The sequence below is a fragment of the Hemicordylus capensis genome, chromosome 5 (assembly GCF_027244095.1).
Source record: "Hemicordylus capensis ecotype Gifberg chromosome 5, rHemCap1.1.pri, whole genome shotgun sequence".
NCBI classification, from domain to species: domain Eukaryota; kingdom Metazoa; phylum Chordata; class Lepidosauria; order Squamata; family Cordylidae; genus Hemicordylus; species Hemicordylus capensis.
The window spans coordinates 192,820,262-192,843,889 of NC_069661.1; the positions used below are offsets into that span (position 1 = coordinate 192,820,262).

General features: G+C 43.2%; 1 pseudogene; it reads right to left on the reverse strand.

The window, feature by feature from the left end:
- Window positions 1-13,707: 13,707 nt before the first annotated feature.
- Window positions 13,708-14,272, reverse strand: LOC128327431 (protein cornichon homolog 1-like; annotated as a pseudogene).
- Window positions 14,273-23,628: the final 9,356 nt, after the last annotated feature.

Consider the following 23,628-nt stretch of genomic DNA (forward strand, 5'->3'; position numbering starts at 1 on the left):
CGTTGTGCAGTGGGAAGGGTCACCTCTAGGTGATGGGGGACTGTGCAGAATATTCAGTTTTGGTTGAAGCTTCACACAGGCCTAATAGTCAGGGAGTCTCTCAGGGAGTTGATCAAGGAGTTGATGGGAGCTGCACCTGACGCCCAGGCCTGGCAATTAAGAACACTGGTCTGCATTGACAGGCAGTGGTTCTCCAGGGTTTTAGAAGGGGGTTCTTTCCCAGCCCTATCTGGAGATGCTAGAGATTGAACCTGAGACAAGCATGTGCTCTACCACTGAACTGTAGCCACATCTCAATTCCCACGTGAACACTGTCGGTGGGTCCAGATCATGAGCTGAAAACAGTCCATACAGAGAAAGAGCCATGTTGGTTGGCTAGTAGTTTTCTTGCTTATTTGTATGTTTGTTCTAAAATCTCACTTCTTAGAGGCAAAAGGTCCCACGGTTGCTACCTTTCTTTGGAAAATGTTTCTTTCTGTGCTTCCAGTTTAGCACTATAAAAGCCTGGTTAATAAGCCCTAAATGGCTTAGGCCCTGGGTATTTAAGAGAATGTCTTCTTCATTATGAGCCCCACCGCCCATTGTGGTAGTCTGGAGAGTTCGGTCTCTCAGCCGGTGGCCACATGGGGACGGGCCTTCTCAATTGCTGCCCCGAGACTGTGGAATGCGCTCCCTACTGAAATATGATCCTCCCTATCACTGACAATTTTTAAAAATCACTTGAAAACCCACCTCTTCACCCAAACTTTTTCAACTTTTCAACTTTAGGTTTTAATCTGTTTTGACTTTTAGATTGTCTAAATTGTTTTAAGATTTTTGTGTATGTTTTAACTTCTTTTATGTTATTGTTAACCACCCAGAGACGAAGGTTTGGGGCAGTGTACAAATCTGACAAATAAACAAACAAAGTGTACAAAGCTCCTTTGGAGAAAGACTTTCAGGATAATAACAGCCTACCAGGAAACCACACGGTGCCTACTTTAAAATTTACCATGGCAGCTACAAACCTGTGGCAAGGCCGTCATTTGGTAGCCTCCTGCAACACAGTAAGCTCTACAGCACTTCTATGAGTTGAGCATCCTGGATTTCCACTAAGCAAGAGTCAGATACTGCTACAAAACCACCCTTCCAAGTAACAGACTAACTTTAAGACCCTGTGCATTCTGCTTAGTTCCATGAAAGTCCTAAAAAGACATAATGGAAAAGGAAAAGATGAAGGGAAAACTGAAAGAGAAAGGAAGTAATACATGGAGAGAAGGCAAAGCATGCCATGGAGGGAGAAAATGGTAAAGGTGTGTGTGTGTGAGAGAGAGAGAGAACGAACACCAAATAGACAAATTACCACCACAACTCCACCTTGGCTTGCCAACTGAAGAGATCCAAAATAAAGAACGGGCGGGGCAGCCAGGAAGGCTGCTTAAACTCACCTTCCCCCCAGATGAGTGATTTAATCTTTCTGGGAGCACAGACCACGCTTCCAGACAGGCAGCACTGCGTGGTGCAGCGTGGAGCTCTGGAGGCCTGGATGATGCATCTTGGTCTCCAGGAATCCCACAATGCAATAGACAGGCGCTCTAGGTGCCCATCTCTGTGTGCGGTTGGGCTGGAAAAGCAGACCATGCTTGCACACGAGCAGGTAGCCAGGGTTAAGGGAGCGCTTGCTCCCTTAACCTTGGCTAATTGCCGGGCTTAAAAGCCAGGCTAGGTGGCGCTGCCCCACTGGGATAGGGCCCAATCACGGTGGTTCTCAAGTGCAGTCTAATCCAGGCTGGGCATCCCTAGCCTGGGTTAGGCAGCACGTGAGAATAGACTCATTGTAAGACCTTAATAAAATGACGTTATGTGTGTCCGTCAGAACATGAACAATAATTTATTAGTAGTGTAATGTATTAATGTATTAAATTCATCTAATATATTTATATACTGTTTCCCTAAGAATTCATGGGTAGCATTCAGACTAAGTTAGCCATAACTGAGTTCCACTGAAATATATGGGCCTTAAGGTAGTAAAGATAACTCTCAGTGGTACATCTCATGAGTAACTTTGTCTGAATGCTACCCCATAAGCAATAGCAATTTTGAAAAGCAGCATCATAAGAAAACAACATAGCTGATAACACTACAATTTCAATCCATAAAACAGATAACACGTTAAAATTGCTTTTTGCCCTTAGAGTGCACCTCTTATTTCCCATGAGTTTTTTTAATTACTCCATGTTTGTACAATTTTGGTACTGTAAGCTGCCTTGAATAGCTTGGGAGGAGAACTGATCTTGTGGTAGCAAGCATGCATTGTCCCCTTTGCTAAGCAGGGTCCACCCTGGTTTGCATTTGAATAGGAGACTACATGTGAGCACTATAAGATACTCCCCCGATGGGGCCACTCTGGGAAGAGCACTTGCATGCAGAAGGTCCCAAGTTTCCTCACTGGCGTCTCCAAGATAAGGCTGAGAGAAACTCCTGCCTGCAATCTTGGAGAAGCTGCTGCAAGTCTTTGTAGAGCTAGATGAACCAAGGGTCGGACTCGATTTAAGGCAGCTTCCTATGTTCTAGCTTGCTAGAAAGGCAGGTCACAAAAGTTTAAATGAATAAATAAAACAAGGAAGCTTGATGCAACCATCCAGGCTCAGCAATATACACAGCACAGAAGAAATTCTTGTGTTCTTATCATTTTTCATATGCAGTGAGAGAAGCTTTTGTCACCAGAGAGAGCCCCTCAAATTTCTTTCACTTTCATTTAACTGGTAAAACAAGAGATGATAAAAAGATATACCTTTTTGGCTTCTGATGGACATTCTTTCATTAGAACCTTCTGTATGGCTTGATTTTGGGCCCTGATTTGAATGTTGTGAATGTGACCTTCTTCAGCTGCATGCTGTTTCACCTCACACACTCCACTGTGCAAAACTAGAGTTTATGATGCATATATTGCAATGAGCTTTCAAAGCATTATCACGCACTTTAGACAACTAACAGAACTCCTTTTCCCATTCTTCATGATATTTTTGCATTCTCCTGCCGTTTTTGCTGGAGGTTAGGTGAAACAAGATAACAAACAGGATGCTCAACTCTAGGGAGAGACTTTTGCGGAATGGGCCATACCTTCACAGGCCTGGCTGCTCTCCTCCACAAGGCCCAGCCTCCTCCTATCACCTGCAGGGGCAAAGGTGAACTTTTGGCTCCAAAAAACAAGCTTCCTCATGGGAGTTGTAGTACCAGAGTGCAATCTGCTATCCAGCCTGCAAGGCTGAAGAAGACTGCTGCTTTCTAGAGACCTGCAACATGAAGCCAGCCTCTTCATTGTCTGTTCACTGCAGTCAGTGACTGGCCTACCTCAGAGTTCCAAAAATAGAGAACAAACTGCATTCTTTATTAAGTTGACAAAGAATATGTACATGTTAATGCTAAATAAAGAACTGTTCTTTGAAATAAAGAATGGGTGGCAAGCCTAACTCCACCAAAGCAACAACTTTCAAAATACAGCGTATAGACCGCAATAAGACGAGCTAATGGAGCAAGATAGGTAAGTGCAAACAGCACTGCAAAGCATGCATGCAAATTAGAACATTTTCCCTGCTCCCTGTAGGACTGGGAGTGAAAGTCAATTTCCTTTAATCAGCTTCAGCAATGCAGACAGACTCTGAGGGAATGTATCAATTAATAAAATATTGGAATTGTTAATACAGTATTTTACGTATCTCAGGTGCAAAAGGAGGATGTAGTTAGAACATAAATGAACCATTATGTTCGCTATATAACGATTCACTGAAGGCTTCTGCAGAGGAGGGGCTGAGGGTGAAGTTTCCCACTTAATAAAACCTACCATGATTTGCTCATTACTCTGTTAAGCTGTTGTTAGCCATCTTGAATGTACAGATGCAGGTTGTAAATCTTTTGCTAGTTAAAAAACAGTGACCAGTATCATCATGTTGTTTTTCTTGAGGAGGTTATTGGTGTCTATGCCTATCTTTGCTACAGAATAAGAATAAAACTTGCACCTTCCCCTGCCTTAACTTGCCACACTCCAGTGCTTTAAAACAGTTTTTCATCTGTCCAGTTTGATACCATAAGCAGAGGAAAATTTGCTTTAAACCAGCCACGAAAAGTCAGGGTGTGTGGCGGGGGGAGGAGGGGGTGAGTTTTGCTGCCCTTTCTAGCATACACCTTTTTGTATAAGATGTACAGCTCCCCACTCCACTTTATAGGCAAATAAGACAAGCATATATTTAACAAATATCAATCAGTCAATGCTCTTTTTTGTTCCCTTTTGTCAACTGACCCAGGCAACTCACCCTGGCAAATATTAAAATACATTGGCCCGCATTGATGTGAATGGGGTGATGTGCACCATGATATCTCTGTAATGCTCCACTCCAGGGCTGCTGTGGACTCCTAAGGAGACCCAACACTGCTCTGAACATGCCGGTGGTACAAGCAGCACTACCACAATTATCCCTATTCTTTGCAATGGAGAAAACTGTGGTCGGTCGTGTTGGTGTAGGCCTGAACCAGACCAAAGCCATGTTACCTTTGATATATTCTGTCTGTGTAAGGGGGGCCTGGGGGATTCCTTATAAGGAGTTGCTTTTCTGTGCCAAGGAGGGCCAGGAGATACTAGATATGAAGGTGATGAGGTATTCACCTAAAAGAATACATGCGCAGAAGTTAGCTGGAAAATTACTGAGAGTCCAGACAAAGGAAAGGGGCAGTACCTATGTATCATCTTCTAGGCTATAAATATGTCATGCTTGTAAATGAACGGGGTCTTGGACTTGAGCGTGAGCTATCCAAGACCTTTGCTACTATAGAGCAAAATAAAGCCTTTTATAATCCTTCTCGGCTGGTGAAGTGTTTTGGCTACTGACCCAGAAAAGAACCTCTCTTTGTTGGGGTACAACAGTGTTACTTGTACAACTGCATGTTCAGAGCAGTGTCAGGACTTCTTAGGAGTCTACAGCACTCCACTCCCCAGCAGCTGCAGAGCCAGACGATTGGCGGCCTGGGTCCAGGCCCACTCGACGGCCCCCTCCCCATACGCCTGTGCGTGTGATGTCACGCGCATGGGGGTGTGGCTCAGGCTCCAGAGGAGCCCAGGGAAAACTCCCCCCTCCCGTTTGGGTTACCAAGAGTCCGAGCAAACTCTCCATCTGTTATTTCAGGCAACGCCAGCTGCCTGATAGGACATTCTTCCCTTTCTCTCCTTGAGGGAGAGAATAACTTCAGCAGCCTGATCAGATTTGTAGCTACCCATGGACAAAGAGTATTGTCCAAAGAATATTGTCCAGTCCACTCTTGCAAAAATCTCCTGTGTCTCATCTAACCTGCCCCTGGTTTGCATGACCCTCTTTGATTCATGGCTCGCTGCTTGCTTTTGATTCAGAATGATGGTGTTTTATGTTCTCTGAAATTCCTGTTGTACAGTGGTGGCCCTGTCTGCCTGTCTGTACTCACCCATTGTCCAATTGTAAACACTCAGGGTGGGGATGTGCCTCTTTGTGGCATGTTTGCGTAGTACCTATTGTCATATAGCCCTGATCCATGACTAAAATAGCATAATAATGATAATCATCAAAGCTCAAGGCAATTTAGTGTACAGATGTGTGGCCGTCATCAGAATGGCTACCTGCCTGCCTAGTTTGGGCTTTGTGAAGAAAGGACAATTTGTACATAAAACTGTAGCTATTGAGAGAAGTTTGTCAAAGGAATGGCCAAGTGACGCAACAGGAATCTCAGGCATAGATTAAATATAATGCAACAATAAAATGAGAGAAAGTGTTTCTTCTGTGCCGTATGCTTCCTAGACCCAGTGATGCTCTTACCCCTGGACTTGGGGCTGAAGTCCAGGGCCTCCACACACCCTGCCCCACCCCAAATCCTCTTTAGTCTATCCTGGGTGCAGTGGTCGCTGCTGGCCTGCACTGCGCTGGGTGGCCAAGTGTGATTATGACCCATGCTGGGTGCTTTAGAGACAGAAGTGGGGAGCAGGGAACTAGATATTTGGGATGGGAATATGTTAGGTTGTGTGTTGAGATGTTTCTGCTAATGCATATTTGCATAAATATACCTGTTTTATATTCTTACATTCTTGTGAGTTTGGTTGCTGTTTGTACCCTCAAGAACCCACATTTTAAAAATACTGTGTTTGTCATGGGGTGTGTGTGTGTGTGTAGAAATGATGATTAACTTGCATTGGGTGGGTGGGGTCTCCAAAGACCTTTAGGTCCAGGCTTCAAAATTACCAAGGTGCACCTCTGCTTGGACCTGAAGGGTTTTTCCTCTATCGGGGTAGTTATTAAGAGTATAGCCATCTGGGACTAGCATAGCAGTTTTTAAAAATAAATTAAGCCTCTATACAAGTGAGTATCACTTAGCAACTTTAAGCCTGCTTCCAGGACTTTCACAACTTACTGCATTTAAAAAGTCTACTTCTCTCACCAGAATATGTGCTTTTCTTGGAAAGTTCTTCCGTTTCATTCAAAAGTGTACATTATCAGAACACAGTGTAGAATCCAAGGGAAAGAGTTGTGGTTTGCAAGACAAGGCAGTGGAGGAGGGGTTTAGATTTGTTAGGCACTGGGATACATTTTGGGACAAGCAAAGCCTGTACAAAAGGGACAGGCTGCACTTGAAACCAAGATGGAACCAGATTGCTGGTGCTTACAATCAAAAATTTGTGGTGGGGGTGGAGTTTACATCCCAATGTGGGTGTCACTGATCATTGAATGACATTAGCCTGGTCATTTCAAACTGGTCAAACCAGTTATCACTTGCTTTTCTCCTTGTTATACTACTACTGATCCGAGAATCCTAGAGTGAAAGAGCATGCCTCCCAAGAACTTGCTTGCTGAGACAACACAGGACTGACTGGGTTGTTCAACTGACTGATGAACTCGAGCATACGAGCTTGCTGATGCTAATGGGCTGGTTGTTTGCAAGAAAAAGGCAGCTCTTGAAGCAAAAAAAAACCCCAAAGCAATTATTGGCTAATGTATTGGTTTCAGCAATGTATTTTAAAAATACAAAATACCTGAACAAATGTATGATAGATACAAAATACAAACGTATTGAAAATACATATTTTAAAATACATGTATTTTAGATACTGCCCATCTCTGCATCATGGGAGTTGTAGTACCAGAGTGCAATCTGCTATCCAGCCTGCAGGGCTGAAGAAGACAGCTGTCTAGAGGCCTGCAACATGAAACCAGCCTCTTCATTGTGTGTTCACGGCAGTCAGTGACTGGCCTACCTCAGAGTGCTGAAAATATAGAACAAACTGTGTACTTTATTAAGCTGATAAAGAACAGGTACATGTTAATGCTAAATAATGAATTGATCTTTGAAATAAAGAACGGGTGCAAGCCTACACTGGAGTCTGGCTGTTCTGCAACCAGGGTTGAGGGAGAAAGCTCCATGCTTACTTCGGATGCTATTGGATGCCGGGGCTGTCCTTCAGTCAAGAAGGAAGCCCAGGAAGCCAGTTCCCCCTCCTTTCTGCAGTCTCCCTGACAGAAAAGAGGGAGCTCTCTGTTATATCCAAACTCAGATGGGAGAGCGGTGGGGGGGGACCTGCCAATCCATTGGACCTGTGGTTCCATGTTACGTGCAAATGAGGCCCTTGTTTAAAGCAATGGCAGCAGTTCTCCAGGATCTCAGACAGGGGTTTCCCCAGCTGTACCTGGAGATGCCAGCGATTGATCCTGGAACCTTCTGCATGCAAAGTATGTGCTCTAGTACTGAGCAGCAGCTCCATCCTCCAGCGCAGGCTGCCAGGAGTTGCATATGAACCCATACTTCAGAAAATGTGGTCTGAAAAGAGCTCCTATTGCAATGAGTGCTGGATAAACATGTAAACAAAATGAAATTTTTGAAAACAGCTGATTATAAGAATATAGTGAGTCATGCAATTGTCTCCATTTTGATAGCAAATTATCAGCTCGGTTTTCTGCCTTAGACCATTCAGATTACTGGAAGAGGCATATTTTTCAAGATGCAAGTACAGCTGTATCCCTGATTTAGCTGCCAGGGTGTGTAAGTCGTTAACATCAGGGATTGATATCCTGAGCAAATTTATTTGAGAAATGTATTAGTATAATATACTAATATAACACAGGCTCCTACAACTATACAGGCTCCTACAATACAGGCCTGTATAATACAGGCTCCTACCTGTCTCCCCACACGTGAACAGAGCATGCAGAGTGGCTCTGTTGCTCACGCAGCACATGAGCCACAGCACAGCGAGCGACAGAGCAGGAAACTGGAGGAGGAAGTCCTCCAGCATCCCTCAATGCACCATGCCAAGAGCGCAGTGCCAAGAGGGATTTCCCCAGAGCTGGGCACTCTTGCCAACCAGCTCTATGTGCGCTCAGACTGCGTGTAGCCCGAGTACACACACAACTCTGGTGCCAGGGTTAAGGGCATGTTTGCACCCTTAGTCCTGGCTAAAGGCCGGGGTTAAAAGTTGGGTTAGAGATCTCAAGAGAAATCCTGGTGCTCCACACAAGCAGCCTAACCCAGGCCGGGCTGCCCTAGCCTGGGTTAGGCTGCTCATGAGAAAAGCCTTTTAGTATGCTGCCTCAACAACACCATGGGTTTAGTACGCATGCAAAGTTGCAAGCCAGGTAAATATTGTTAGTCTTCCTGTTGGTTTAAGTAACTCTAGAATTACTTAGTCTGTCATTGAATTAACTAGAAGCCATGCTGATCATGTAAGCAGAAAATAGCTAGTACAGTGCAGCCTATTTCGAATCAATGCATAGAGAATAGTTTAGCCAGATCTGTCTCAGTCTTAGAACCAATGAAAACATTGGTGCCTCCTTTGCCTTTGTATTCACCTTAGCAGGAAAAATGCTCTCTCTTAAGAAAGAGACCTTTAATCCCCAGATGAATGATGATCCTTCAAGCTCCCGTGCTAACGAGTACAAGTTTCAGTCTGTCCGTCTGAAAGAATTCATCTCCAATCTCCAAGTTTTACTACCAACTCCAATTCCCACATCCATGAAATAGCATCTCTGATGTGTCAGTTATTTTGCGTATCAGAAGTTTAATAAAATCAATTTCACTTGGTTGGTTGGTTTATTCGAGATGAAATTGGATGATGTTGAGCACAGTTAGCTATGTTATATATGTATTTATTTATGTATCAGCCATCAAACAATATCTAAAGCAGATTACATGAAAACAAATTAAAGCAAATACAAAGAAAATCTATCTATATATTTTTCTTAGGTGTAACCATTGCTAATTCCATGTGTGGCAGCTCTCGCGAGAGTTCATGAGCGAGCTGCCGGCAGGGGAAGAGAAAAGTGGCGGTGCTGGGCAGGCGGGTGGGTGCAGAAAATGGCAGTGGCAGCCAGCTTGGGGGGGGCGGAGAAAATGGCAGTGGCGGGCAGAAGGGAGAAAATGATGGCAGTGGGTGGGCGGGGGAAGGGAAGTAGAAAACGACAGCGGGCGGGCAAAGAAAATGGCAGTGACCAGCCAGCGGGGGGTGGGGGAGAAAACGATAGTGGGCAGATGGGGGAAAAATGGCGGCGGGGGCAGGGGAGGGAGAACTAGAGGTGTATATGCTCTGTGCCCAGCCCAGCTAGTATAAAATAATTGCCTTGCTGAAACACCAACTAAAAATATAGAACACTTCAGTATTAAAAGTGTGTCATGTACATTATCTCAGCAATTCTTGCAACAGCGCTGTAAGTAATACAGGACTGTTGCACAGCATCCTGTTGATAGAAAAGTGCAGCATGCTTGCTGGCTTTGTGAGATTCCAAACTGCGTCCTCGCTGCTACTGAGCTTGTAGAAGATTTGCATCACTGCTGCTCAATGTTGCTCCAATTATTCCCAGTGGGAGAAACACTGTTACAGTGGTGAAACAATTCTTAGGAGTCATGGAGGCTCTGTGAGCTTGGTAGCAGTGAGGATGCAGTTTGGAATCACACAGAGCCAGTGTGCACTCCCTGCTATTGCATCGGCGGGACACTGCATCGTACACATAAGCAGCTATTATTATTCTCATATTACAGATTGGAAGTTGATGGTGAAAGAATAATGGTTTGCCAGAGGTCACCAAAGGAATTCATGACTATGGGGAGACTTGAGCCAGGAATTTCCAGGCTCAAACGCCCAGCCACTGTATTACACAGCACAGCCTCATTCTAAAGGTACCTTATCGCTAGAATTAAGTGAACACTGAGGACAAATCACTCTAAGATCACTGCTTTGACTGGTATGTTTCTGTTCAACATGTCTGTCCAATAAGGATGGCCTGTAACATCAATGCAATGCTGGTGTAAGGTCGTGTTTTGTTACATTACAGGAATGGCTGGAAAGAAGCACTTAGGCCAACAATTGAGATAGAATGCCTGTCTTCCTATTGGATGGTTCAATATGACATCTTTAATCTTTGCCACTACAGGTAGCCAAGAATGTAGAACACCCTTAATGGTTTCAGTGGCATGAGATGTACTAATTGGGAACACCATTCTTTATCTTCATTGCCTAAATGTTTACTTCTGTGTAATGATTACACAGGAAAAATATATTTTATTTGCAGTAACTAGTTGATAAAATGCAAGGCAAAATAAGCCAGACAGTTTGGAAACCTAGTCAAAGTCACTAATGTCCTGGGTGAATAAGCTCTTGCCCTTAGTTCCAATTAAGAGCAAATCCTAGCCACACTTTTAATGAACATTTAATTAACTCCCATCCTGCCATTTGGCTTTCACACTGAAATGCCCGAACAGTAGCTGGCAAGACACAAAGACTGGCCATATTGCTGCCAACTAGTCTTGGCACGAAATGGATCAATTCATCTTCATTGCAGGCCTATGTTATTTAATGCCCTGAAGAAGAATGCAAATTCTCGGCTTACTAAACACAACAGACATTCTTGTCCTCAAGTTCTTCATTTAGCATGGAAAATAAAGATTCTAATTTTTGTTTGTGCACACCAAACATTCAGGATGAATATATGAACAGGCTGATTTAGGGGAACTCAGAGGAAAGCAGTAATTCCTAGAATAGAGCAGTTCTATATGCAAAAAGGAAAGGCCAGGAATGAGATGTCAGACTGATAGACCTCCATGGCCAGGATCAAAGTGAGAGGCTTACAAGTGCCATATAGTCAAAGAGACTTGGGGCTTGTGCTTTCCAAACTGCAACTGCCATCCTAATGCCGCATGGCATGGCAAACTACTTTTGAAACTGAGTGGAGTTCCAAAAGTAAGATGATTGCATGGGAATCTGCAATTAAGATAAAGCAAAACAAAAGTCTCACAGAGCACATGCAAACAGCTGGGATCACATAGATCTTTGGATCCTGGCTTGTATGTTTAGCCTATAGGAAAGAAGATGGGGTGGGGGCTGGGTCAATAGATTTTGAATACTGACAATTTATTGACTGATTTAAAATATTTATATTCCAGCTTTTCTCTGTATAGTCTACAAGGTGGATAACATAATGGATAAAATGCATTTGAGATTTTAAAAATTGCACCAACATAACTACATCCAAATATTCTTTCTTATGTGACATTTAGATCTTGCTCTTCTTCCAAGAAGTTGGGCAACACACATGGTTCTTCCCCATCTCATTTTATTCTTGAATGTGCTTCTCAAACAGTTTGCAGTTTTACCTGCAAACTCACAAAATGTGTTACCGAATTTGATCCAGGTTGTATAGTAGTTTGAGACTGTTGCGTGATACTTGTTTCTTTGGTTTAAAAATGGTGGTTTTTAAAATGTACTCCTTCACAGATAACTATTTCCATTGCAATATCCACTGAAAAATTAAAGCAGGGGGATAACTGTTTACTGCTTGCTGTAAATATGGAAAGTCTGAGCCATGCACATTACAAAGAGAAAATATCCAAATATTTGAAAATTGAACTACAATTCTTCCTGCAATTGTACTCATGTATGCTGCCTCATTGTGGCCAATGTGTATGTGTGTGTTCCTGGAAGGGATGAGCAAAGTACGCCAGGAGATATACTCCCAGTAGGGTCACTCAAGGCGCGAAGGTCATCCCAATTGCCCAGCTAAAGCAAGCAGGCACCTATATTGGGTATCAGCAATACAGGAAGGACAGTCACTTTAGTGACAATGACAAAGGCATCATTTCATACTGCACGGGAGAAGGCAATGGTAAACCTCTCCTGTATTTTACCAAGGAAACCACATGGATAGACAAGATAAAATGATTGTCGATGTAGTGCTGGATGATTGGCCCCTCAGGTCGGATGGTACTCAACATGCTACTGAGGATCTCTCAGAGTACCGATGGTGTTTATGGCGTGGTTAGACTACAGCCTTTTGGACGTCTAGCAGCTGATGTTGCCATGCGGGAAAAGAAAATCCAAAGCTGCAAAGACAGAATTACAATGGGAATGTGGAATGTAAGAAGCATGAATATGGGAAAGCAAGATACAGTAAAAGATGGAATGAATCAACTACAGATTGACATCTTGGGCATCCGTGAATTAAAATGGACTGGAATAGGACACTTTCAATCAGAAAATCATATCGTTTACTACTCAGGACATGAAAAACAAAGAAGGAATGGTGTTGCTTTCATAGTCAGGAAGGTTATAGCAATGACAGTACTTGGGTACAATGCGATCAGTGACCAGCTAATATCAATTAGACTTCGTGGACAACTCTTAACATGACAGTTTTTCAAGTCTATGCTCCAATGACTGATGCAGAAGAAGAGGAAGTTGATGAGTTTTATGCTCAAGTTCAGTCTGAAATTGACAGAACATGCAAGCAAGATGTGATGCTGGTGGTTGGAGATTGGAATGCCAACATTGGAAATGGTAAAGAGGAAAACACAATTGGACTGTATGGCCTAGGAAACAGAAATGAAATAGAAGAACAACTTATTAGTTTCTGCCAAGCCAATGATCTCTTCATTGCTAACATATTCTTCAAACAACCAAAGCGGTGCCTATACACACGGACATCACCAGACAGAGTTTAAAGAAATCAAATTGATTACATTATTGGTGCAAGGAGGTGGAAGAGCTCAGTTATAACAGCAAAAACATGGCCAGGGGCCAATTGTGGAACAGATCGTGCACTGCTCATGTACATGTTCAAAGTCAAGCTAAAGAGGAAAAACAAAGCTATCCAGTGTCCACAATATGATCTTGAGAATGTACCCACCATTTTCAAGGAGAATACCGGGAACTGCTTTGAAGTTCTGAACCTCATTGATAGGGAACTAAAGGAACTGTGTAATGAAATCAAAGAAATTGTTAAGACGAATGTGAAAAGAGACTACCAAAGACCAAGAAACACAAGAAAGAAAAATGGATGCCAGAACAGATGGTGGAAATTGCCAAGAAGAGGAGAGAAGCCAAAGTCAAGAAAGATAAAGACCTCATGAAGGAACTTAATACGAATTGCTTTCTTCACATGCTAGCAAAATTAGTTACCTACAAAGATTAGAATTGTTTTTCCTGTGACACTCTATGGATGCGAAAGCTGGACTTTGAAGAAGCAAGATAGAAAAAGTATTGATGCTTTTGAACTTTGGTGCTGGAGAAAACTATTCAATTCTATATAGGCAATTGCTTTGCATTATTTTGTATGTAATTCTTTTCACTTTAAACATCCTAGTACATTAAAAAAACAACAACCAGTCTTTGCATGAATATTAAATGGTGGACATTTTTTAAGGGGGGGGGAGGGTGTAACCTCTCTCTCTCTATATTGAACTATGATTGTCAGATTCCATAGCTAAATCTTGATAACAAATTCTTCTTGGAAAACAATCCTTTGTTTTGTGGCTTCTCTGCATGCACTGTGGTGGAACCAATCTGCTGGATGTCATCTTTTTAGAATTCATCAAAACATAGATCATGCCATATAGGTAGTAAAAAAATGATAGAAGGTAAAATGCTAGTTTGCACCATCCTTCCTTCCGGCAATATGCTAAAATATCTGCATTCATGATAGTTGTAGGGTCATACAGTCCTGGTCCACTGATCACGGGCCTACTCATATACCTCCAAATGTGGTAAGCCAACAATGGCATATTGAGACCCAGATTAAGCCATTCTGTTGCACACAGCAACACAACATAGAAAAATGCATGGATGAGATACTCTGGGAGTACAAGAGGGTTGAGCATATTACACTGGTCTAATGGGATTCTTGTAGTCAGTCTTCAGTCATTAAAAGCTATAATATGCCAAATGGCAAAGAAGATGAGGGCAGTAGTGAGGAGCAGTGCCAGCATGTTAACAGAAGGTGGTGAATGTGAAGGCCATGGCGGAGTGGGCCCAGAGGCAGCGGTGGCACGCAGGGGATGCCAGTGTGGGTGGTGTTCTCCTTTTCCATGAAAAATTTCTCAAAGCAGCTTACATAGAAAAAGAATAAGATGGTCCCCTGTCCTCAAAGGGCTCACAATCTAAAAGAAACATAAGGTAGACTCCAGCAACAGCCACTGGAGGGAAGCTGTGCTGGGGTTGAATAGGGCCAGTTGCTCTTCTTCTGCTAAATTTAAGGGGGATCACTACTTTGAATGGTGCCACTTTGCTCAATTAGCAGTTGGTCTTAGCCTACTGGTGTACCGACTACACCATATCCACTTGGCTTTCTTAAATAAAGCAGCAGAAACAGCTGAATTATAAACAGTAGTGGAAGAACCCTCAGATGATTAATAATTCTTTCAATTAAAAACAGTTTTAACTTGGCACTGATGCCTTTAGTTATAGGATATCTTGGCTCAGAGCAGGGGGTTGGTATAGATGGACCATTCAACTCTGTGAATCTTTGACAACAGCACTGGGGTCATTCCACCAGAACTTGTCCTGAGGAACAGAAGGTTTTGTCTATCTTAGATGAGCCTTTAATATATCTACATAGCAAATACATATCAATTGCCTTGGGATCCAAATGGTATTATCTTAGGCTGGCAAGAACAGGTGTAGTAGGGGGAAGGCTTGCAAACTGAGGGGGGAAATAGAGAGGATTACTAGTGAGAGGTATGCTGTAAAGGAGACTGATCTGGTCTTGACCATAGAGATCCTGCTTTTTATTTGAGTGTAACTTTAGCCAAGCTACATACTGTGAGTGCCCGCATGTGCATTTTCCCACCAATTTTAATGCAAAGAGGGCATTAGTTACTGGGCTTTCTAGTAGTTCCTCTTTGTTATTTCTCATATCAACTAAGCCTAAGAATGTAACTTAATAACCTCAGAGGTCTGTAATTGTACCCTCACTGATTGTCTAGGTTGAGTTAGCCACGACATGCATTCTTCTGTCTCGATGGGTATTGTACAAATGATGTACTCAGGGCAGACAACATTCTCTTTATGCTTACACTCAGCAATGTGAATGTTACAGGTAATTATGCCATTTAGCACAACCTTGAACGAAGTAGATTCCTTTATAAATGGGCAACTCCTAGTGTTTTCTTTTCCAGTCAGCAGTAGCACCAGTGTGTGTGTGTGTGTGTGTGTGTGTGTGTGTGTGTGTGTGTGTGTGTGTGTGTGTGTGAGAGAGAGAGAGAGAGAGAGAGAGAGAGAGAGAGAGAGAGAGAGAGAGAGAGAGAGAATTAGGGGGATCACAGAAGGGGCAGTGTGCATTTCTGCAGGTGGCAAGCTTTTTCACAACTGCTAGATTCCTGAAATAAAAACACTACATTTTACCTTAATGCTCCAATCCTAATCATAGATAGAAGTGAGCCTATGGGGAATTGCTCTTTATCTATCTTAATGCTCTCTTTAAATCTATTAGCTGATGATAAGAAAGGAAAGCATTCTGATCATGTGCAAATTGCCTTTCCAACAAATAACCACAGGGGTTCAGCAACTGGGTGAGCTACATGGTCTAGACAGGACAGCCTCCCTTCCCTCATTCCCCTCTGGTACCACCAGAGTACATCATTTATTCACAGTTCAGTTCCTTGTCTTTCTCTAGCCCTGTTCAGACACTAAGCTCATTCACACAATTATTATTAGGGTAGGACAAGTGTTCAGGAGCTGTGCACACTCTCATTTTGTGAACATGTGCAAGGGGAAAAGCAAAGTAGGAGGGGAAGGAAGTGATAATCTGAGACAGAGGAGCTGGGCCAGACAGCACATCCTATCCAGCACTTAACCAAGGTAGGAGGCAATGTTGTCTGAAAGCTCCTCTCTCCCAGATGATCACTTCCATCCCTCCTATCTTGCTTTTTGCCTCACACATGATAAAAAACAGGAGCATGCACAGCTCCTGTACTAAGGTAGGACACTTAGCCTACCCTAATAATAATACTTTGAACAAGCCTACTCCGTATCTGGGTACAGTGTACTCCAGTACAGGGAACACATGAAAGCACTGGCTAATCCACATTCCTTGCTTCCAATGACATTGCACTCCATATCCATGCCTTCCACTCTCCCTGAACATAGCAAGAAAAACAGGATCCCCAATCACAGAGAGAAACTCTCTCCAGGTACATTGGAGTGCACTCACATTAGCCCTGTGCCAAGATATACTGTACCTAGTTACATAACTTCTGAACAGGTTGTCTTCCTACCACTGTGGGGAAACCCAGAACATCCTTCATGACACGATGCATGGCAGAAATGCAAACAGTGTCCTGAAAATCCATTCATCAAGGAAGAAGGGGAGGTGCTTTAACTTATGTCCCACATATATTTTATCGATTCGCCAACAATGTGAAAGCAAAAAGGAATGCAAGCTTGTTCATGTTTTTGCTTTTGACTGCACATGCAACAAAACCCGGTAGTAAAGTGGACTGTGCCAATTCAGCCTACAGGTGGCAGATGCCATTTTTTAATGTTTCCTATGTCAAAACAACACCCTGCAGGTAGAACAGTAAATAAAAGTTTCTAGCTCACCTCAGGAGAAATAATTTTCTATTTGCTGAGAAGGGTGATTTGTTTTTGCCCTTGATTTTGTTTTACACAGGGAATATTAAGAGCTGGGATCCCTTGCCTACAGTCTGAAGTCAATTTCACCACCTCATTCAGCTTCATGTGGGCTTTAACGGGGGCCACTTCACACAATTGCTCAGCCACCTCATCACACCAGTTTTGTGTGGTGAATATTTCACTTGAACACATCTTCCCATAGTGAGTTTGGACATTTGGTATATCAGAAATGAGGTCTTCCTTTCAGTGAATTCCCTTCATGAAAGTTTCAGCATTGCATTGGGACATATGGATGGAAGTATGCATCCATTGAGATATATGGCATTGCATGCATTGCATTGGGACATATGGATGGAAGTCCTCAGATGGAAGTCCTCTACAATGAACACCTCCATCTTGCTTGGATTCAGTTTCAATTTGTTATCCCTCATCCAGCCCATTACTGCTTGTAGGCAGGCATTTAGGAGATGAATGCCATTTCCTGATGATACAGATGAAAAGGAGGAATAGATTTGGGTGTCATCAGCATACTGATAACAGCCAGCACCAAACCTCCTGATGATCTCACCCAGCGGTTTCATGTAAATATTAAAAAGCATTGGTGACAAAATGGAGCCCTGAGGGACTCCATATAACAGTTCCCATTTTGAGGAGCAACTGTCACCAAGCTCCACCATCTGGAATCTACCCAAGAGATAGGAGCGGAACCACTGCAAAGCAGTGCCCCCCATCCCCACCTCCCCCAGGCGATCCAGAAGGATACCATGGTCGATGGTATCGAACGCCACCAAGAGAGCCAGAAGAACCAGCAGAATCACACTCCCTCTGTCGGTTCCGCAGTAAAGGTCATCCATCAGGCCAACCAAGGCTGTCTCAACCCCATAGCCAGCTCTAAAGCCAATTTGAAATGGGTCTAGATAATCAGTTCCCTCCAAAACTGTCTGGGGCTGGTCAGCCACCACACTCTCAATTACCTTACCCAACCAAGGGAGATTGGAGATTGGCCTGTAACTATACATCACTAAGGGGTCCAGGGAACGCTTCTTACGGAGTGGTCTAACCATTGCCTCCTTCAGACAAGGAAGCACCCTACCCTCCCTCAGCGATGCATTTATGATATCAACTAGGCCACCTCCAACCATCTCCCTGCTGGATAGAAGCAGCCAAATCGGGCAAGGATCCAGAGAACAAGTGGTAGGCCGCACCACCCCAAGCCTCTTGTCCACATCCTCAGGTGTCACAGATTGGAACTGATCCAACCTAATACCGCAAGAAGGGTTGCTGGACACCTCCTCCATAGAGCTTATGGAAATAGTAGAGTACAAGTCAGCCCGAATACAGGAGATTTTGTCCGCAAAGAACCCATTAAAAGCATCATAGCACAACAACTGCAGGGACTGATTTGAAGTTGAAGGAGCAGAAACTAAACTGAATGCGAACCCACAGACGCAATGCGCACAGACCAAAATTCCTTGTTTGCTGCACACATCGCTACTGCATAAATCTTCAAATGGGTCACATGCTGCATCCTGTCAGATTTAAGCCGAGTTCTCCTCCACTTGTGTTCCAGTTGCCTACCCAACCGTTTCAATCATCGCAGCCCCTCGGTATACCAAGGGGCCATTTTTGAAGCAGGTTGAGAGGGACGCTTAGGAGCAATCATGTCTACTGCCCTGGTGAGTTCTCTATTCCAGGTTCCCACCAGGGCATCAACAGAATCACTGGACACACCAACTTCAAAACCCTCCAAGGCCTTTTGGAAACCTGCTGGGGTCCAGTAGCCTTTTGGGGCAGACCATCCTAATAGGTCCATCACCCCTGCAGGGGTGTATTGTGGCTGTTAAACCAACCTTAACCAGGTAGTGGTCCGTCCATAACAACAGGGAAACCACCGGATCCCCCACACACAGAACACCCCTCTGATCCAAACAAAAGACCATATCGAGTGTGTGGCCAGCAACATGAGTTGGTTCAGAAACTAATTGGGATAGGCCCATAGTTGTCATGGCCGCTATGAACTTCTGAGCCACATCAGACAAGCCAGCCCCAAAGTGGATATTGAAGTCCCCCAGCATCAAAAGCCTGGGAGACTCCAACACCAACTCCAAGAACAGCTCTGTCTGCTCAGTTAGGGAGTCAGTTGGGCAGCAGGGTGAACGGTACACCAACAGAATCCCCAATCTATCCCTAGTTCCCAGCCTCAGAAATACACACTCAGTATAAGTCAACGGTCTCACAGGGACCCTGGTAAGGGAGATGGTATTCTTATGGACCACAGCCACTCTACACGCTCCCCCACCTACTTTCCCTAGTCTGCTGCACAACAGAGTAGCCTGGTGGGAGAAGCTGGGCCCACACTGGATCACTCGCTTCCCCCAACCAGGTCTCAGTTATAAATGCCAGGTCAGCTCCCTCATCCACGATCAAATTGTGGACAATTTCAATCTTATTCTGGATTGACCTGGCATTGCAGAGGAGCAAGGCCAGACTTTGTGGGTAGTTGGAGCTGCTCCCCAAGGCCTGAGAGTTGACAAGGCAGTTGGAAGTGGAAACAGTTACTAAATTACTGGTTTCCCTTCCCCTGTAACGGTCAGCTGCTCTGCCAGCGCCAATTCTTCTATTCCCCATCACTACAGCAATAGCTGCCCCAGAGCTGCCAGATGCACCCCGGCAATATCCCGCACCCTCCGCACCATATGCGTAGCCATTTCACCTGTGCTCAAAGGTCCTGGGGAGCCAGACCTGAGCTGCAAGCTCATTGTTGTGAAGACAAAAAGAGGCTAGGTTGGATTTAGATATGCATGTGAATATTTATGCAAACCTGGTCCTGGAAGAAACTGCACAATTCGCTGAAGCCAATCAGAAGCAGTGCTACAACAGAATAAGCAATGTTCTGGACATTGAGCCACTGAAGCCAACGGGATTTGGCATTCAACTGGCAGCAGGAGGACAGGCACCATAACAATCATCAGGAACATTAAAATCCAAAGGAAAGAGGGAGCTAGTCAAGCTGATAGGATTTCTGGGCTCTGGAAGATGTGCTAGTAAATGATCTGGGCTTCTAGTCTCCAGAGTGCAATGCATAACTGGCCCTAGAGACTAGGGGCAGGGAATAGTCTTTAATAAAAGGCATTTGTCACTCATGTATATTTAATGTACATACACACCCAGCATGTCTGGCTATAAATACCATTCAGGCAGCCAGAAATGTATGGAGCTTAAAGAAAAGGGCCTAAAGAAACTAAAAGACAACAAACAACCTTACCTTTAAAAAAAAAAGACCAGGCTTTTCATGGGGCCTGGAGAAGAGAAAGGGGAAGGGCCTGCACCTGTGCTTACAAGTTTGTATTGGGCCTGGGGGGATGAAGCTTGGAAACTGCATGAGAAGGAGTCACCAGAGAATGTGTCTCATACAGAAGACACAATGAAGAGGGGAGAGCTTTGTACTGTCATTGTTGTGGCCCAGCATGGTTACATCAGCAATTACTGGCTTTCAAGGACATCACAGGAGGGGAGGCGCCTATTTTGTGGATGCTAATAACATGAATGCTAGAAATCCAGAAGTGAAGTGCAGGGAACAGTAATAAATCAAAGTGTCAAAACTTTAGCTGGCTTATAGGAAAAACAAATGGACTACATACAAGGGTCAAGAAATGTTGGTTCTGTTCACAAGCCAGATAAAAGTTTTTTATTCGTTGAGCTATGTTGGTACATTACTCATCAGGATTTTTTTCGCTCGTCAGGTATCATTTTTCACCCGTCACAGACAAGTAGACTAGTGGATTTTCTGAGCCCTAACTATATATGACATTGCTTCAAAAATGTATTTTTGTTTTGGAACAATGCTTCCCTCTGTCTTATTCATACTGCAGGCCTATTGACGGATACATAGGAGAGAGAAATCTACAACCCACAGCATTAAATGACATTTTGCTGGCAAAAATTCTTATTAGAAAGAGTTCTGCAGCTTTCTCCCTCTCTTCTGTGGCCCTTTAGCCCCTGTTCATGAGACCTATCATATGTGCATAAGATGTCATCTTGCTGAATAAGCAAAAGTAAATGTGGTGGCAACAGCAGTTCAGAAAACAGCTAGTTTAGGAGCCTATTCCACCTAATGAATAATGCATCCATTTACAGAAAGACAAGACCTCATTCCCTTTGTGTGTAATGTTAACAGCTTTCATTTGAAACATTCTTCATGAACCCAGCAAAAATCTGCTTTACTCTTCAACCAAGAATTTTGCTAGTAATCAGTTCCTTTTTAAAGGCCTTTGTTTAGCAGTCGGGCATAGACGGAGATTAATAACACATATTCATCTACAGCACAGCAACACCAAGGATGTTAATAATTCCTCTAAAACTGCATTTAAGCATGCCAGCTTTGTTTTTAAAAATGTGTGTATGAAAAGCAGAGCATCTTGATATCAATATACGTATTAGTTGGTATACAGGCGACACAATAAGCATGATAAGGTGACTCACAATTTCTCCTTAAGGACCTTCATTTATTGTGTAAAAAGAAAAATAGATAAAAACGAAAAATAGACAAAAACAGATATACAGATTTTAGTTCAAGTCTGGCCATTGCAAATGAGACTTTGTAACAAAAGCCCTTGAGGAACACAAGGGATATATTCCGCTCATTTTTGATAGCTTTATAATTCCAGCTGTAGATAACTTGATAACAGCGTGTTGTCCCTTTATGCTAAGCCATATATAAAGGTAAAGTGTGTCATCAAGTCGATTTTGACTACCACAGAGCCCTGTGGTTTTCTTTGGTAGAATACAGGAGGGGTTTACCATTGCCTCCTCCCACACAGTGTGAGATGATGCCTTTCAGCATCTTCCTATATCACTGCTGCCCGATATAGTACCAGCGGGGATTCAAACCAGCAACCTTCTGCTTGTTAGTCAAGCATTTCCCTGCTGCACCACTTAAGGTGATAGCCATATAGTCATATACATAAAAATGCAGGTATGGTACATCTGCCATAAGATTATACAATTGAGAAAAATTGCACTAATAGGCTAGTCGTTCAACCTTACAATGTCCACTATCCCCACCTCCACACACATACCATTGTAAATATTTTGTGGCACATCAAGATTCTAAAAACAACAACAACCAACGACAAATTATCTTCCAGTTTACCACAACAGAATCCTTTAAGATATTGTTTTTGGACCATCAGGAAAGGATTCTTACCATAGAGAGCTATTTATAAAGCTTGTATTTATTGGCATGATGAGACAAATTACTCAATGTAGTAACATTGAAATTAAAAGGAAAAGTTAGGCAATGCCTGACTTGTTCTATTAGTTTCATTGAGACTTCTTTCAGTAATTTGCCTCATCATATCAGCAACTATTATGAATGATTCAGGGGTGTAGCTGTAGTTGAGCAGATGGGTTCAAAAACCCCGGGGACCCCAGCTCCTGAGGGCCCTCCAGCTCCACCCCCCCCCTCTATTTTCTTCATTATCTCCCTCACTCCAAGGGGCTGCAGGGAGAGGTGCCAACACAAGCCCACTCTCCCCTAGCTATGCCCCTGGAATGATTCCTATATATGAATGATTCCCACGGTCTTATGTTCAGTGCCAGACCTGCTTCACTTCATTAAGGTGTCTATATCATGTGTTTTTGCACCATGATTTGGATAAAGAAAAGGATAATATCAGATCCATCAATGATACCAAGATCAGCAAGATACCAAGATCAGCGAGATGTGGATTTATAATATATTCAGCATGATTGTCTCCTAAAATTATTTATTTATTTATTTATTTATTTATTTAACTAGCATATTTCTATACCGCCCCAAACGCCAGTTCTCTGGGTGGTTCGCAAGTTCTCTGGGTGAATTAAACTCCCTTTCCTTTTTTTAAACTTCTCATGAATGAGCAAGTTTGAAAACAAAGAGTAATGTGATTGTTTGGAACAGGAATAGCTTAAGTAGGAAATGCATTTCTCAATTTCTAGTCTGTAAGAAATGTTTTGCCCTTCATACTTTGCCCTGTCTGAAACGCTGATCCTGTCAAATTATGTTGCTTTGCTAGAAATCAGTCTTGGGCATGGAGAATGATCTTCAGGGTAAGGCATCAAATATACATCTCTGCAAAATTACCTGTGAATTGACTATAAGCCTAAAGCAACTTCTGTCCCTGTACAGATCCTAACATCACATTGTCATCCACAGACATTGCAGATTCAGGATACGCAGCTGACAGCCTTGAGGCTGAATCCAACCCATCCTATTGGACTCTGACATAATTTTTTATTCTAAGAACATCTCTTTTTATCTACTTTAGTAGCTTTCTAAGAGCCCCTTCCACATGTCTCAGAGCTGAAGTGCATAATACTCTCTACTGAATGCTCTACTGAAGCTTCTGTTGCTATTGATACTGAGGTGTTAAGGAGCTCTTTGCTTGCATCTTGGCTTGTGCAGAAAAGAGTCAATCGCAAAAGCCATATTGCTGGTCTTTCAGCCCTTGTTCAATTCAAAATATATCCACTGTTAAAAATGAATTGCCAATCAAGTGGCAGGTTCTACTGGTCTGTGATGCATGAATGCCGCTGTGATGTGCAACCAACCCATAGTCTGTGGCCATCATAACCCTTCCTCCTGCTGCCTGCCAAGAGTCCACCATTCCTTGGCATGCCAAAGAGTTCAAGATATAGGATCCTCATTTATGGAAAAAGCACCACTATCCAGAAGCTGTCCTTGCTCATGAAATTATGCTGGG